The sequence below is a fragment of the Talpa occidentalis genome, unplaced genomic scaffold (assembly GCF_014898055.3).
Source record: "Talpa occidentalis isolate TD23 unplaced genomic scaffold, MPIMG_talOcc4v2.1 talOcc4.14, whole genome shotgun sequence".
In the NCBI taxonomy this organism is placed as follows: domain Eukaryota; kingdom Metazoa; phylum Chordata; class Mammalia; order Eulipotyphla; family Talpidae; genus Talpa; species Talpa occidentalis.
Genome location: NW_023601433.1, coordinates 71093630 through 71110193, shown reverse-complemented (window position 1 = coordinate 71110193; position 16564 = coordinate 71093630).

Here is a 16564-nt window from a genome sequence, read left to right as displayed (position 1 = left end):
GGGGTCAGAATGGGGGGGCTGCAATTGCATGGGGAATATAACAATAAAATTTATTATTAAAAAAAATTGCTTAGCAAAAAAGCACAAGAGGACAACAAATTTTTTGAATGAGTTATCAAAAATAAAGTGACAGGCCTAAATCTAACTATCTCCATAATTATATTAAAATAAATAGACTAAACACTATAATCTAAAGGCAATGATTTTCAGACTGTATAAAAAAAAGCAAGAGTCAATAGATACTATCAACAAGAGGGACATATTTCATGTAAAAAGATACAAATGATGAAAAGGGTATACCATGCAAACAGTCACAATAAGAGTCAAGGTGGCTATACTACTATCAGGCAAGATAGACTTTAAGATAAAAAAATGTTACTAGAGACAAGGAGGGGCATTTCATCATGATAAAAGGTAAATGCATTAGGGAGATAGAACAATTATAAATGTAATAGTACTTAATAGCAGAGTCTCAAAATTAAGGAAGAAAAAATGAATAGAATTGAAAGACAAAATAAACAATTTAACAATTACAGTTGAATACTCCACTTTCAGTAGTTGATAGAACTACCCTATAGATTGGCATTCAATATTCAGACAATCATACAATTTGATTCTCATCCTCCTAAGACATATTTTAAAACAACCCAAACCGAATCTCCAAGGGCTCATGAGCTAGCTGAGGAGCAATTTGAAGCAAATGCCATCCACTTTCTGTTGGAGCAAAATTGGATGAAGATATTGAAGCCTCAGTTGGAGGAAGTGGAGTTCTTCCCAATCTTCAGAGTCTGTGATTTCATTAAAAAATCTGAAAAGTATTCTCATAATAGTCTATGTGATTAAGGAAATTTTAAAAACAATCTTCTCTTCTGCTGACATTTTGAAGTGAAATGAGCTGGAAGCCTAAGGAGTGGTGTTCCTTGTGGGATGGCAGGTTGCAGTGTGGACACCCCCTCTGTGAGCAGTGCCTGTTCACCTGGGCCAGCTCCGCTCAGAAGGGTGACCCAGCTTTCTGGGATGAAAGCTGCACAATGGGAAACACAGTGAAATGTGTGTATTTAATAGCAGTGCTTGACACATTGTAAGTCCTTGAGAAAAGACAATCTAGAAGGAAAAAATTCTCTAATAGCACCCGAGTGGCTGTGGGCCACAGCCAAGAACATCACTCCTCCAGCCCGTTCCCTGGGGTGGCAGAGGTGACTCCTCCAGGCGTCTCCCCACAGTCCTGTTCCCAGACACATCAGTTGCGGCCCTGCGTCACATCTAAAGAGCCTGCACCCAACTCAGGGAGTGAAAATCTTTCCTCACAAGTCCTTACACTGAGTCCCTCGGGCCTCAACAGGTGGGAGCCATAGGCCTAGACCGGAAACACAGAAACTTCTCCCGGCTGCTTTCTCTGTCCTGTCCTGTGCAGGTGCGCTGAGGGGCAGGGATTCAGAAGTGCCAGTCATGTGACCTGTTGGCAGGAGTGCTGAGGTTATTGGTGCCAGCTCAGTTCAGTGCACTGGATCATTTGTGATAACAAAGCACCGTTGTGCTGAGAGCCAAGACCTCCTGCCAAGTACCAGTTGGAGGGCTGTGCCCGTGCTGGCACTGCAGTGAATCAACAGTAGGCTGTGCTTGCTACTGAGGCGGCCCTGGGGCATTTTCTCAGCCCACAGTGCCTTCCTGATAGGGGAAGGGGCTGGGGAAATGAAAGTGGGACTAGGGGGAGAAGGAGAGAGAGGGAGGGAGGAGTGAGAGGAGAAAGGGGGATGGGGAGAGAGAAAGATAGAGAAACAGGGATGTGGAGGGAGAGAAAGACTCCCCTGGATGCCTGAATGACACTTGAAGATGGAAGAACTTAGCCCAGGGATGTTCCTGAGGATTATCCATGCATCACCACGGAACTCTGCTGGGGGAAAGAGTCACTCTCTTGCCAAAGGAAGGGGAAAACCATCGTTAGGTAACTGAGCCATATGAAACAAATACACAATCATATTATGGAAATGACACTGGATTTGCAGCCCAGAAACGAGTATTCTCGTCTGGAATTTACCTCCAACCAGCAGGTGACCTTAACCCCGTCACTTCACCTGTCTGGGCTGCCTTGCCCTGGGCACTTACATGGCTGCTTCCTTAACTCTGGACCTCGAAGGCAAGGCAAGCCCTGGCTCCACGGGTCGGAGACAGGCAGAGGTGGGCCCGGCAAGCCTCAGAACTCATTGATGTGATTCTAAGAGGCTTCTGAGAAGAAGGAGACCGTCTAGAGGATTCTCTAGGCATGTCAAGTCCTGGCTCCTAAAAACCCTTTGTAGACAGTCCTTCCTTTCAGCATCTCAACATACAAAGCTCCTCTGTCTTCTAAACTCACTAGAACTCAACTTACCCATTTGGTTTCAACTTTCCTTATGGTCCTTCTGGAAGCGGAAAATGTCCAAAGTTACGTTGAAATTGATAGTAAAGGGGAAAGCAATGACACGACTGCTGCAGTGAAAGTCCCATTAGATGAACATCCAACCCACGTGCAATAAGCCAGTGTGATTTCCATCACCACTTGCAAGTTCTCCTTTTGTCTGATGGAGTCAGTCTGGCCTTTCCACTAACAAGGTTGCATGCCAAGAGGAGGGGGCACCTCAGAGTAAGCCAACTGCCCTTATCTCTACTGGCCCCCTTCCCTCTCCCACTGTGTAACTCCCTTTTTGTTTTCCCTCCGTCTGAAGGACAAAATGTAATCTGCCTATGTAACCTGTGTTAAAATAACTGAGTATAAAAGGAAACTTGTGTGTATGCTCAGAGCCCAGACATCTCTCTGTCCGGCGCCCACTTGTGTGATAAACCTGTACCCACTTGACCTTAGAGCACTGTTGGGTCCTTTCTAGCCTAGCAGAATAGTTTTCCTTAACACTGCAATTTCTTTGAAACCTCTAGGTTCTATTAAGTCAGTTGTCCTCCTAGATGGACTTCTCATCTAGTGGTCACCTAGATGGCCACTTCTTAACACGGCTGGAACAGGCTGCCTCCTGCCATCACTGGGCCGATCGACCTGTCAGGATGAGGCCAGCTCCAGGGGACCCATTAGTCCTCATGCTGCAAGGTCTCTAGAGCCCATGCCCTTTTTGAACTAGCTCCTTGGCCCCACGCTGCTACAACCTGGCCACTCTTTGATAGTCTCATTTTCATGCTGTTTCTGGTGTTCAAACTTAAACAGTGGTGTTGGTGGGGATTCAGCCCTCTTCCCATTTTGTCTCACTCTGAACTTCAATTGCCATTCCTGTGCCACTTGTTGCCAACCAAACCCATGTGTCCCTTCTGGCCCTTCTGGGTTCCTTGACAATGCACTGTGGAGGAGAAAGCATATCTGAGTTTGCCTCGATCAAGTCAGTGTGGCGGCGGGCACTATGTAACCTTCCTCCTTATTATAAAATGGGTTTCTGCCTTCGCTCTTGTTCCCAGGAAAATGTCCAAAGCCTTGGCAGAGCTCTGCTTACCTCCACGTGTGTTCTTGGCTGAATCTTTCTTGTCCTTCAGGAAGTAGCCTGCAGCCAAACCTGCTGTACTACTCCTTGGAAACATGCCCTTGGCCTTGCTGAGTTACAGCACTGTCTGTGCTAAGGTCTCGATCCTGCACACCGCAGGCGCCACCATAAACAAGGTAGTAAGGATGGGGTCAAGTCATCCCCACTTCTGTGAGACCTCAGTGTCCAGCAGTTGGGGAGATGTCCAGTTTGTGTTTGTAAGACATAAGACTGAAGGAAGGGAAATTAGAACCAAAATACATATTCCCAGGCCTCTTTGATCCCTTCCAGTGGTCAGAACAGGCTCAGCTTTTGAGCATAAATGAAGGGCCACTGGCTGAACATCCATTTGCTGGCATGCAACCCTGGCTCTGCCATTGCTTGTAAAATGCCAGGCTGTTCTGCTCTAGGAATGATATTATGCCTTCCAGATACTCATAATTTCAAGCATTCAGGGTGGCCTTCATGGAAGCAAGGAGCACTTTGATAGAAAACAGGTGGGAGTCCCTTTTTCTAAACAAAGAATCATAGCACAGGCCACGGAAAATGTCTGCTGAATCCAACAATTACAATTTTTTTAAAATCTAAGCATCATTCAGTTGGTTGAAATACCCTAAAAAAGTCAGAAAATGTGAATTTGACATTCCCACAGAAAACGTAGACCATGTTTACTTTTATCTATTATTATATGTGGTGGAAATATATAAATTCAGTCCTTTTCTTATTGGTGACTGTATTTACAGAAACAAATTTGCCTTGGTTGAAATCACAGAGCTATGTGTGACTGCGGATGGCATATCACAGGGCGCTCACAATCATGAGTAATAATCATGCAGCCCTCATCGAGCAGTTCCAAGGTCTCTTAAAAGCTGTGACATTTCTAAAAACCACCCCAACATTTTACAACCACTTTGTGTCCGTGTTATATTATTACATTTATTATAACATTCAAGGAATAAAAATATAAAGAATGAGGTTGAAAAAAGTTATCCTAAATGTCATTGTCCAGGAGAAAACAATTTTTTACTCTATTTTACTGCATTAAAATATATGTAACATCAAATTTACCATTGTAACCTTTTGTTAAAGTAGATAATTCAATGGCATTAAGTACATTCTCAGTGTTGTGAAATCATAACCCCTTTCTTCATCTCAACAGAAATTCTGAGCTCATTAAAATGTAATCCCCCTTCCCTTCTACTCCCATTCTCTCTTCTACCTTTGGTCTATATGAACTTGCCTGTTCTAGGTGCCTCAAAATAGTAAAGTCACACTACACCCTGAGATCTGTGCCACCATAGATATGGTGGAATTAAAATTAAAAGGGGGGAGTGTAACACGTGGTCCCCCGGAAAGGGGGCAGTTCCAGGTTTCCTGCCCCACAAGGAGGGTGGAGCTGAGCAGGAAGAGAAGAAGCTGCAGAGGAGACTGAGGAAGGAAGGAAGCAGGATGGAGAGCCAGAAGGAGACCTGGAGGAGGCACATGGAGCTGAGAGACACATGAAGAAACTGCGCTTGCCTTTTGGTTGTGGACTGGTTGACACAGATGTGGGTGAGAGACATGTGGGGAGGTGACGAAGATTTTTCCTTATGTTTTCTTCTAGAAGTTTTATACTTTTAGGTTCTATTTTTAAGTTTAGGTTATTGATCCATTTTGAGTTAAATTTTGTTTATTGTGTATGGGGAAAATTCAACTTCGTTCTGCTTGTGGATATTCAGTTCTTCCAACACCATTTGTGCAAAGTCCTTCCTTCTTATTGAATGGTCTGTTGAATGCTCTTAGCATTCTTGTTAAAAATCAATTGACACTTTGAGGCTTCTAGAGAGGGTGACGGGGGTGAGGTATAAAGGAGGGAGGGACCATAATGATCAATGATGGAAGAATAACGGTAATTTGGTGGAGGGTGTGGCACGGTAACATATATTTGAAGTGGTATGAACTTATCTCTCTAAGGTTACAGAATAAATAAGTATAAAAAATGTAAATAACAAAACCATAAAAATCAAACTTTCCTTATTGACAATGATTCTCTACGTCACCAACATCTAATTACGCTCTTCAAAATCTTTTTCCCTGCTAAGCCTCAACTTTTGGAGATTGCAGTTTGTCTCTACATTATTCAAGTTTAGCAAGAATTCTGTTTTCTGTTTAGTCCAAATTCCCCTTGCTCCATATCTGATTACCCTGTGATATCTGATTGGGTGCTACAACCCTCATCATCCTCCAGATAATGTCTGATCCCCCTGGCCTATCTTCAGCAACAATCTGTTAGGTCAGTTTAGGCAGATCCTTCCTTACCTTTGATGTTTCCTCTTGGCAATTTCCCATGCACTGACCTTTACCTGCCCCCTGGCTTATACATTTCCATTCTACCCTGGTGTATTCAGAGTGATCCCAGCCCCTCCCCTCTACTACAAAACCCCATTCCAGCAGTTCCTACACTTACTGCAGTGGGGCTGAATAAAACACATCTTCTATCGTCACCAAGTGTGATGAATAATTTAAATATTCTCTTTTACCCAGTCCTCTGCCATCTGTAACTCCACCTGGAAGGGCAGCTAAGATCATCTGCTGTACATCCCTCCCACTCAGCCCCTGCTCCTAAATCACATGGCTTTTATTTTCCAGACTAAAAAATTTCCTAAAACAAACCAAACCACAGGCACACATTACCACAAGTTTTTTTATTACCACAGTGCTGAAAGAAACATATGGACACCTACTGAGATGCATGTATGAATTGGAACAATACATATAACCACATGTGTCAAATCACTTAGAAGGAAACTGTGAGACATTCTGTACCTATTAAATAATGGAAAATGAAATGTGCATTTGAAAAATAAGCCTTTCACCAAGATAAATGAGATCATTTTCTTGGAAAGAAATTGGCCAGGAGTGGAAGAACTTTACTCTCTGTCACGCAAAAAAGGATGGTAAAAGACCATAGGCCAAGGCTGCTGATGTGCCCTCCCCAAGGGTGTGGGGTTGGTACTGTGATGTCCAGTGGACTTTGTTTCTCAGTCTCTTTCTCTCCCACTCACATCTTAATTATCCAACCACTGCCCATAGTCTACCGGTGATGTGGCCCAGACAAATGAAAACTAATTGGTGCCTTGTTTCCTCATCCATAAATCCAAAAATCATAACATTGTCTTTAGAAAAGGGTAGAAGATGCACCGAGAAGGGGTTACTTATTAATGTCTCCATGACCTTCTGTAGTAAAAGTGGGAGGGCAGCCAAAAGTCCAATGAAAGAGAAAAAGGAAGATGTCCTCACCAGGAGGAGGAAACAAAAGATGGCCAAGGGGAGACTCAGTTAGAGGGGAAGATGGCAGTGCTGATAGAAATGGGTAAAGTGGGATGAGGAACCTGTTCCACTTGAAATCTGAGCTAATGACAGAATATCAACGTGAAAACATTCCAATAGAATATGGCGCTGTAAGAGTGGCTTCTTCATAAGATTTCCGCACTAGTGGTTTGAATTTGGAAGATGCCAAATTAAATGAGCCATTGAAAAGCTTTGACAAGAATGTGAGTGTAAAAGGAGAATATCTAAGGCATAGAACCCCAAAGAAGCCAGAGTTAAGACACAGAGGAAGGTGAGCAGGTGCAAATCTAGTGACTTGACAGTGAGAGGCATGAGATTAGTCAGCAGGGTCTCATAGTGGACAGCAGGGACAGGGAAGGCATTTAAAGATGAGAGAGAACATCTACATAAAAGCAGAGCAAAATGAGCTCTTAGAGACTGAGGTTGAGATGGGAGAACACATTCAATTCCAGCCCCCAGCCCTGAGTACCTGCTGGGGGTTGGCCCCATATTAAGCATTGGAGCTACAACCATGAAGAGCTACAACTCCTGGGTAGTAAGAAAGGGCAGATGCCTAAACAAACAACTGTCATTCAGAGAGATGAATACATTGGTTGTGCTAGAGCCCCACCCTTTACCCCTCCGGACCCAGGCAGGTTCTATAGTGTAGAACTCCCCTTGGACTCCAGGAGCCAGCAATGGGACTTGCTTTGTGCTGCCAATGAACACAACACAGGGTTGAAAAGCCTCGTCATTTTGGGCTGGTTCTCTGCCACCACCATTAGAACATTCTGGCCTAAGATGCCAGTACAAGAGAGACATGTGGCTCGGTCACCCTGATGTCCAATGCTACCTGACCTTGGACATGTGAGCAAGTCCAAGACTGAAATGGTCCTGTTGACACCCCCAAATCCCTTATCCACAGACTTCTGAGCTAAATATTTATCATACTAAGGGGAATGCTAGTGTGGCTTTTATATAGTGTTTGTTGGAAATAGATAACTGATTCACTATTTGAATAAAAAGCAGGGAGGGCTGTTAGGGTGGCAAGAATGACCCAAAAAAGAGTTTTTAAAAAGAGGCAGGATGCAAGACTATACAAACATGAAGATGGGGAGACAAAAATATCTAGAGTGTAAGGCAGGGCAGCTGTTCCAGGGGGGAGAGCTGAGGCATGAATCTAGGAGGGGCCTCCATGTGGAGGCCCTGAAGCCCCATGGAGAGCTGGGATTTAGTCCTCTGAGGACAGAGACAAACCATCCCTGCGGGTAGAAGGACAAAGTTTAAGAAACTAAGCGAAGGAAGAGCTTGAAACAGACAACTCTGCCTCTGAAGATGCCATAACACTGCAGCTCTCATTCGCCGGGCACTGATTTGGGGCAGGCTTCATCCTCAAGAAACCCTGAAGTAGGCGCTGTCAACCTTCCTGCTCTACAGAGGAGGAAGGCAGGTCACTCACTGCCAGGGAGGATGCTAGTTTTCCTCTACCCTTCCAGGCCCCTATAGTTGGAAAATGGACAAACTGTCCTGATTTTCATTCATTCATTCATTCATTCATTCATTCATTGTGTAAAAGAACTGAGGTGTAGGCTAGAGGTACAGGGGGTGAGAGGATTCGCCAGGGACAGGGTGGGGAGCAAAACAGGTGGATCTACTGAAATACACTGCTGAGGGGAGCAGCAGGCGAGAGAAGAGACGTCTGCTGTGCCATATGTGGATCAGCTCCCTGGCTCGGGATCAAACTCAGGTCGTAGTAGTGATAGCGCTGAGACTTAACCCCTAGACTACCGGGGGGCCAAGAACAGACAAATTTTAATTACATGTGCACAGAGGCTCATATACAGAATAATGGAACTTCTCCTTCCAGGGAGATTATATCATCTCTAGAAAGGGACCAAAATTTCAGGAGGCAAAAACAGAAAAGAGAACATTGCAATTTTTCAGAAAAGGAATTTTACAACATTTATCACATATGCATCAAAAATAGACCTTGCATCACCTTCTAGACTACCACAGAGATTTATCTTCTTTTTTTAGGGAGATAATTAGGCAAAGAGCATCATTTTTGGATCTTCCACCTCCCTGATAATCTCTTCCAACTCAAAATAGTCAGCACACCACTTCGGCCCATCCTGGAGCAGCCTCTTTGGCACCAACATCACAGAGAACTTGGGCACCTTGCCTGCATCCCCTGCTCATGAGTGACTGAGAGAGTAATAATGGAGAGAGTTGAGGTCAGGCAGGAGCCTCCTTTTTCCAGAGAGGTCAGGTTCTGTGAAGAGAAGTTTACAACAGGATGGGAGACTCAAGAATGGAAGCAGAGTTTTCCTAAGAGAAGAAAAATGGGGAGAGACAAGGGCTGCTTCAGCTCTGCCCAGCAGCTAAGAAGCAGGAGCCACAGAGAGTTTCAGGGCCTGGGGCTTTTACACAGGCTTCCCTAGGAGGCCCGCTGGCCTAGGAATTTACAGTCAGGGTCACAATGGTGTATGGTATAAGACAAAGGGGGCTTTGGTGGTGAGTGTGGGTTGGTGACATACATCTGAGGAGTTGTTAACCTACTCCCCTAAATCATACATGGTGTTGCAAACCAATATCACCTCAATAAAATCAGAAGAAGGAGGAGTAGGAGAAAAAGGAGGAGAACTGGAGGTAGAACACATAGGAGGCAGGAAGGAAACCCCACAGAGGGTTGAGGATACAGAAAATTGGAAGAAGGCTAATCAGAGGGTCCCCCACAGAACTGGACAGGTATGTGTTAGGGAATAAGAGCTCCCATACAAAGAATATGTGAGCAGAGGGGACATGGGCACCACTGGGCATTTAGAAGCCCCTGCCCACCATCAGCTCTGTCCAGGTCACTAAGAAAACTGTCCTTACAAGCTGTAACCTTCAGTGACTGCCAGGGATGATTACTCCCCTGAGTCAGGTGACCCCAGACATGTGGACACAAGCCATCTTCAAGATCTTTTGCAATGAAAGAGAAGAAAAAATCCACCCCAAATTTCATGTTATCCATGTGGATGGGAAGAATCAATACCTCTTCTTTTCTTTTAAAGTTTGGCTTCTCCTCATCCCTTTCCGCGTGGGTGAGGCAGATGGCAAAGCCAGCGTTAGCGAGGTGGGAGTAATTTATGGCATAGAGCTTAAGAGCTGAGACCTCGTTGGAAAAGCCCTTCTTGCTCATTTGTCCAGGGAAAATATTGCTCTGTCTATGGGGAGAGCTAGTTCAGCTGGCTGGAGAGGCTGCCCAGCAGCTGGCAGGATATTACCAGTGAGGTTCTTGGGTGGAAAAATCAAACTTCTCACCTCTCCTGCCAAAAGGATAGTCAAACTGGCAAGCCTGCTTGAAAAGGGGCGTCTTAGGATTGGCCAGAGGAAAGCAAACTGTACGCAAAAAATGAGCTGTCCGGTAGCCCTAATCTAAAGAGAATCACACGTCCAGGAGAGGACTCTGGGCCAGTAGACTGGGACAGGGGGCTGGTTTGGCCTGGGTTTTGAGAAACAGCCTATAGTGAAGCTGCAAATGAGGATTCTTTCTCCCCAGAAGTCCAGGGAACTCACACTTCAGATCATTCACCTCTAGAGATTCAAGAATTTCTTTTTGGGGACCTCCACATCCTCAGATCTTCCCCCTGAAAAGGTTGAAGGTGTGGGGCAAGAGATCCCAAGTAAGAAAAATGTTACATCTGCCAAGGTTGGTTGTTCACCTCATCTCGTCTGTGAGGTTGGATTCCGCAGGCCCCACGCTGCCTCTCTTTATGAATTTCTGCCCTGCTCTAGAGACAGGAGGAAAAAATAAGGTTTAATCTAGAAAACTGACAAAACTCTTTCTGCATATCTAGAGAAGGTAGGTTGTCTTGAGGGGCTATGAAATACCCCAGGTGCATTTTCTTCCTCTAGCAATGGGCCCTGCGGCTCCAGCAGCAGCCACCACCCAAGGTGTACTGGAGTCATCCCAGATCATAGCCAGCAAACGGGATGATGAGATGGGAGCTGGGGCCAGATGTCTGCCCAGGAAATGCCCCCAGAGCCTGTGGATGAGGAATGAAAGGAAATAGTTTTAACAGTAGTATCTGCATCCAATTCCTCAGGAAGAACATCGTACTTTGGAGAATGCTTTTTCTTCCACAATGCAGGGAAGAAACACAAATGCCCTTCCATAGGCCCTTTCTTTACATCTTCTCCTCAGAATCACACCCTCAGATCCCCTGAGAATCCTGTTGCTCCAGGACCAGACACAAACAATGTTAGAAATCTTCAGATAGGACTCGGAGATCTTAGTGTAGCATCCAGAATGCATGTGATGGAAAGAGCACAGTCACCCTGAATAGTGGTTCTTATTTTTCTGGATCAAGGAATCATTTGAGGAGCTGAAAAACAAAGTCATGAACCCTTTCTTCTAGAAGATCACATACACACAAAAATCTGTGCATTCCTCTAGAGAGTTTGCAGGTTTTCCAAAGCCTCCTGCAGTTAGGTTAAAACCCTGTGCATCCTCTGCTTCCCTGGGGTGAAGGGCTGATTATCTGTAGAGCAGAACTGAACTCAGCTCTCCCAACTCAGCTCTTTTTTTCTTTCCCCCTCACTGCACCCATCTGCCTGGTGGAGTCGAGGGCTCCTTTCTGAGGTCCAGTGACCCTTCCTTGGAGGACTGGAAACTTCCCTGTCTCTATACTTAACCTCAGCCTCGTCCTCACTTGTCTCAAGAACTACAGCTGGGCTCTGCTGTCCCTCCTGCCTTTGTTGCATTCAAGGCGTGGGGTCCCAACCCCTTGGTTGGGCAGCTCAGGATCAGTCAGGGCTTGGATATAAGCAGGCTTGCCTCCCAGGGCTGGGCTTAGTGGCAATGGGCCTCATCTTGGCTCAGCCACAAGGGTTCCAAGGAAGTCACCAGGCAAACAGGGCTTTTTCTCAGGCCATAGCCTGGGGGAACAATCCAAACACATTTTTTTTTTTCTCCGATTAATCATTTCCACCGTACTACCTCTGTCAAATCTCTCATCTTCCCCTGGATAATCTGCAAACCATCTAGAGGCCTTCTTAGGGGACATGCCTCACTTTCTGGTGCTCCACTTCCAGCTCAAGCTGATCTCCCTCCTGAGGCTCCACTGGAGCCCCGGTTGGAAGTGATTTTGCCATTGTCTCATTACAGCACAGACCACCCCAGCCAGCCCACCACCATCCTGGGGACGGATGGTCTTGCAGAAGGAGGAAGTGAAGACAGGGACCACTTGTCAGCAGAGAGGTGGGCCGAATGTATGTTGACTTTCCTGGGAGGATGCAGGGTCTGAAGAACTGACAGTCCCTGCCCAAAGGAGCTTATTGTCTAGCGGACATGCAGGTAAAGGATGCTTATAACTGGTAGCAGGAAGGTGAGTTTGTTTGACAATATCACCGAGTTATTAAGACCACAGAGATCAGAGGTTTTTGTCCATAAAGACATTATGTTTTATTAAAACTGAATTCAAAAATAGCTCCATGAGTCACCATCAGAAGCTCAACTCAGGGAAGATGGCAGATGCTCTGAGGAAGGAAGGCTGCCTCAGGAACCGGGCACTGGGACTGCGTTACACCTTGTGCTTCTGGTTTAAGGTAAGGTAAATAACAAACTAATGGAATAGTGAGCAAGACCTATGCTATAGACTATATAGATGTACAGAATTCAAGGGAAAGAAAGGCGTCTATGAGTTTGTTTTCAGGCTGCTTCAATGATAATTTATTACTCACTAATAATAATAAAACTTATTGTGTTGGCTGTGTCAGGCCCTATTGACTGTGCTTTACATTTTCACTCGTTTCTCCTCATAGAACTATTATTCTTATCCATATTACAAATGAGGAACATGGACAACAGAAAAGTTAAGTTTGGCTTCTAAGGAGGCAATTAGAACCCAGACTCTCAGCTGTAGGTTATTGGCAATATTCATATGGCAGGAAAGATAACCAAGAGCTTGGGAGAATTTTTATGAGTAGTCTGGTTCTAGAAAGCCAGAAATTCATGAAATAGCAGTCTCATAAATGGTTCTGCAAAATGGCTAGGGCTAGAATCATATGGAACTTGGGGTTCTGGCAGTGAGAAGAAGAGGAGAGAAACAATTCCAACAAGCAGGTCTAGAAAGCCGCATCAACTCCAGAACTCTGAGTCAGCACTGACTGGATTTGACACACAGGCTGATCCAAGATGAGTGGTTCCAGAAGAAATGCTGGCCACAGCACCCTGAGCAGCCCTGTCTGCCTGACCAAGGCAGGCCCAAAGTTGGAGGATAGCCATTACCAGGGGAGCGGGCTGGCGTGTAAGGGTTGGCAAGCAGAAGGCAGCGTCCACAGGTCCCAGCTGCCAGGACCAAGCCTGGGCACCTGCCCGACCCACAGCCCAAGGCTGCCAGGGCTTCTCACCACTAGCTCTGGTGCCAACCTACTTGGAATGCACAGGGGAGGGGGAGAGAGCTGGCCAGGCTAGGGGGACCAGAGGGTGGGAACTGGATTGTTGACGGGCATTTCAGCATGGCCAGAGTGGACACTTGACATGCATTCTCTGTGATCAGCACTGGGGAGCCAGAAAACAGAATAGCAGAGCCGCCAGCCCACTGCTGGAGCGCACAGCGAGGTGGTATGCGGGAGAAGCCAGCGGAAAGTGCACATCACAGCAGCTTCCAAATGGTCGTGAAGTCACAAAATGGCATGAGGCCCTTTGGAAGGGACGAGCATTGCCTGAGAGGTGCTTTTTGAGGGAGGGGATGGGACTATGACTAACTGTGCAGAAGTATTTTTAGCCACCAGGAGTGGAAGCCACCTCCTTCTGCTCCTTTTCCTCTCTGAGTCATAGTCCCACTGCCGCAGAACTCATATCTGCCAGGCAGGCACAGAGGGTTTGCTAGGTGCCAGACATTACATTAATAGCTCTCCTCGGTCGATCCTCTCAGCTGCACTTCGAGACCCATATCACCTTTTGAGAGAAGTCACGTGACCCACCAGGTTGCACAAGTGGGAAGGGGCCTCAGTCTGTGTGACTCCAGAGCCAGATCTCAGCCCCCCTAACCCTCCTGATTCCTGGAGCTGAGACTAGAGGTGGCATCAAGAAGAGTCCCCACAGGGACTGACGGCCAGAGATATCAAGGGCATTAATCATTCTTTATTAATTTTTTTTCTTATATCGTTGCCGCCCCTGTATTCCTTCCACCACCACAGAACCCATGAACCATCACCATACTCCCTTACACCCTACTCCCTCCCTCTCCTTTGCTGTAGGCCTCAGCTCTATAGTCAGCTTGCTAGTTTTGACTCTTCTTGACCTTTGGTTTGATTTCTCTATATTCCACATATAAATGAGACCATCCAATATTTATCTTTTTTCCTTTTTATTTCAGCTAGCATCACCCTTCCAGCTCCATCCATGTTGCCCCACATGGCCTCCTGCCTTGTTGCCCGTTTGTAACCTTCTCCACCCCGTTTCAGCCTCTCCTTGCCTTCTCGGTCAATAAAGTAAAATTCCTTTGTTCTCAAACTCTAACTCTAAAACCATATGGATCCTAACCCTGGCACTTTGGAGAGTCTCTTTGTTTAAGGAGGTCTCCCTGGAGTTCTATTTTTTACTCTTTCCTTTAACCAGCATCTCAAGTTCTTCATGCCAATCTTATTTAAATGCTCAGGTTTCTGTTGGCTAACAGGATGCACCATGGTTTCTCAGTTCCCAGCAGGTGAAACAGTGGACCGAGGCAGCACTGGCATTTCCAGACACTTGAAGGAGACACTGTCTTTCCATTTACATCAGCACTTGCCACATGTCAGTAACTGCACGTGGCCACTGGCTACTATGGGACAACTCCATCCAATGGCAGGACAAGTACCTCCTGTAAAGCTATTTCTAATCTGGAACAGCTATGAGCTGAAACAAGACTGGCTCAGTGGGCCTGGAGTGCTCCTTATAGACGGAGAACATGGAAACAAAAGCAACCCAAGCTCTCAACAAGCCCAGTAGTTTCCAACCATGACTCTTCCCCCACTGGAACCTTTTCATAACAAAGATCTGATGCAAAGACTCAGTGTAGCAAAAAATCAAATTAGAGCGCTCTTACTTGAAGGAGTCAGACTAGTCACCAAGTGTCTCTGCATGTCCCTGAAGCACCCCCTTGGAGTTTTAAGAATTCAAATATCACAGATTTAAAACTACTTCTGGAGACCGGATTCCCCCACCCACACCCCACGTGACCCAGCAGAATGACCATGGAACTATCCACCCCCTTCATCACCTCAAAGACTGGACAAGCAGCGCTGACACCCACCTTTGGAAACCTGCATTATGAGGTGTCATACTGAAGTGTGATTGACTTGTTTCATTGTGCAGAGAAGAAGATTGAGGCTTTAGGAGGAAAGGTGACTTGCTCCAGATCACACGCATGTGAAATGGAGGGGTCCCAACTCATTGACCCCATCTGCCTCAGGGGCCCAGAGGCTTCCCACTAGACCACCACATCAGCCCCAGACGGGATTAGATGGAATCTAAATACAGTCAGGCCACAGCCCCCTTAGGACATTAAAATTTCTGAGGTTTGAAGAAGCACACGTTTTTAAACATGCTTTGAAGGCTGTGTAATCCAGGCTTTGAAATAATTATATTTTCTCTAGGGTCTAAAGCATTATATGATTTTAAAATGTTATTTTAAATGTCTCTTGTAGGTATATTTTGTGATAAATTTCTTTTAAGAACATGTTCAGGCCTAAAACCATGCTATGAAGGGGTATATTGATTCAACTAATATTTACTGGGTGACTATTCTACACCGTGTAGAATACACAAGAAATTTCAAAAATCTTATCTTTAACACACTCATTTTAACCTGGAGAGGAGGGTAAAGAAGTTCAGAGAGGGGAGATTACAGGAGCCTGAAAGCTAAGAAGAGAGAGGGTGCCCACAGGCGTTCTTGCTGCTGCTGTTGCTTCTGCTGCACATTTTGAAAGTGACTTTCCTCCTAAACTGGGGCCTTCATCCCTTATGAAGGCATGGGCCAGGGGTGGACAAGGCAAAAAGGCAACAAGGCAGGAGGCCAGATGGAAGGATGGAAGGGCCATCTACCTGCCCAGGCTCTGAGGCCAGAGAGCCATGAAAAAATCTCCAAAAGGCCAAAAGGCCAAAAACCAAAACCAAGTGCTATAGCCTAGCAAAGGACGGTGCCAAATAAGACAGTGCCAATAAGGACACTGTCTGTGGGTTCTCACCCACGCACACAATTGCAAGAGACCTCATCCCCCAGGAACAGCAACCGTGGGGTTTATTTTACAAACAGGGGGAAACAAAGAACTTACCTGTTCCACAAGTGGCTGCTACCTCACGCAGATAGTGTCAGTGATGGTCTCCACTGGTCACCAGGAGTGCTGGACAGCACTGGCCAGTAGTGATGGCCACAACTGGTCCCTCAGAAGCGGTGTCAGAGACACCCACTGTTTACAGCCCTTTGTGAGCCCATTTTTCCATCCTGGGGCTGACTGGAACATTTACCATCTGATTGGTCCATTCCACAATCCAAGAAGTACGCTGTTACAGAAAAGGGCTATGAGGAGCAACAGCTCTTTGTGACACCACACCCAGGGCCTTTGGTGCTCCTTTCAGGCAATGTCAGAGACAGCCCCAGAGGCCCAGTCTGTGACAGAGGTCTTGGGCTTCTCTTCCCTCCATGGAGGTCGGCTCTGGATGTTTCTTTTCCGCTTTCTTCAGAGGCCAGGAATGGATTCTCCTTTTCTTCAGGGGCTGGCAGCAGCAA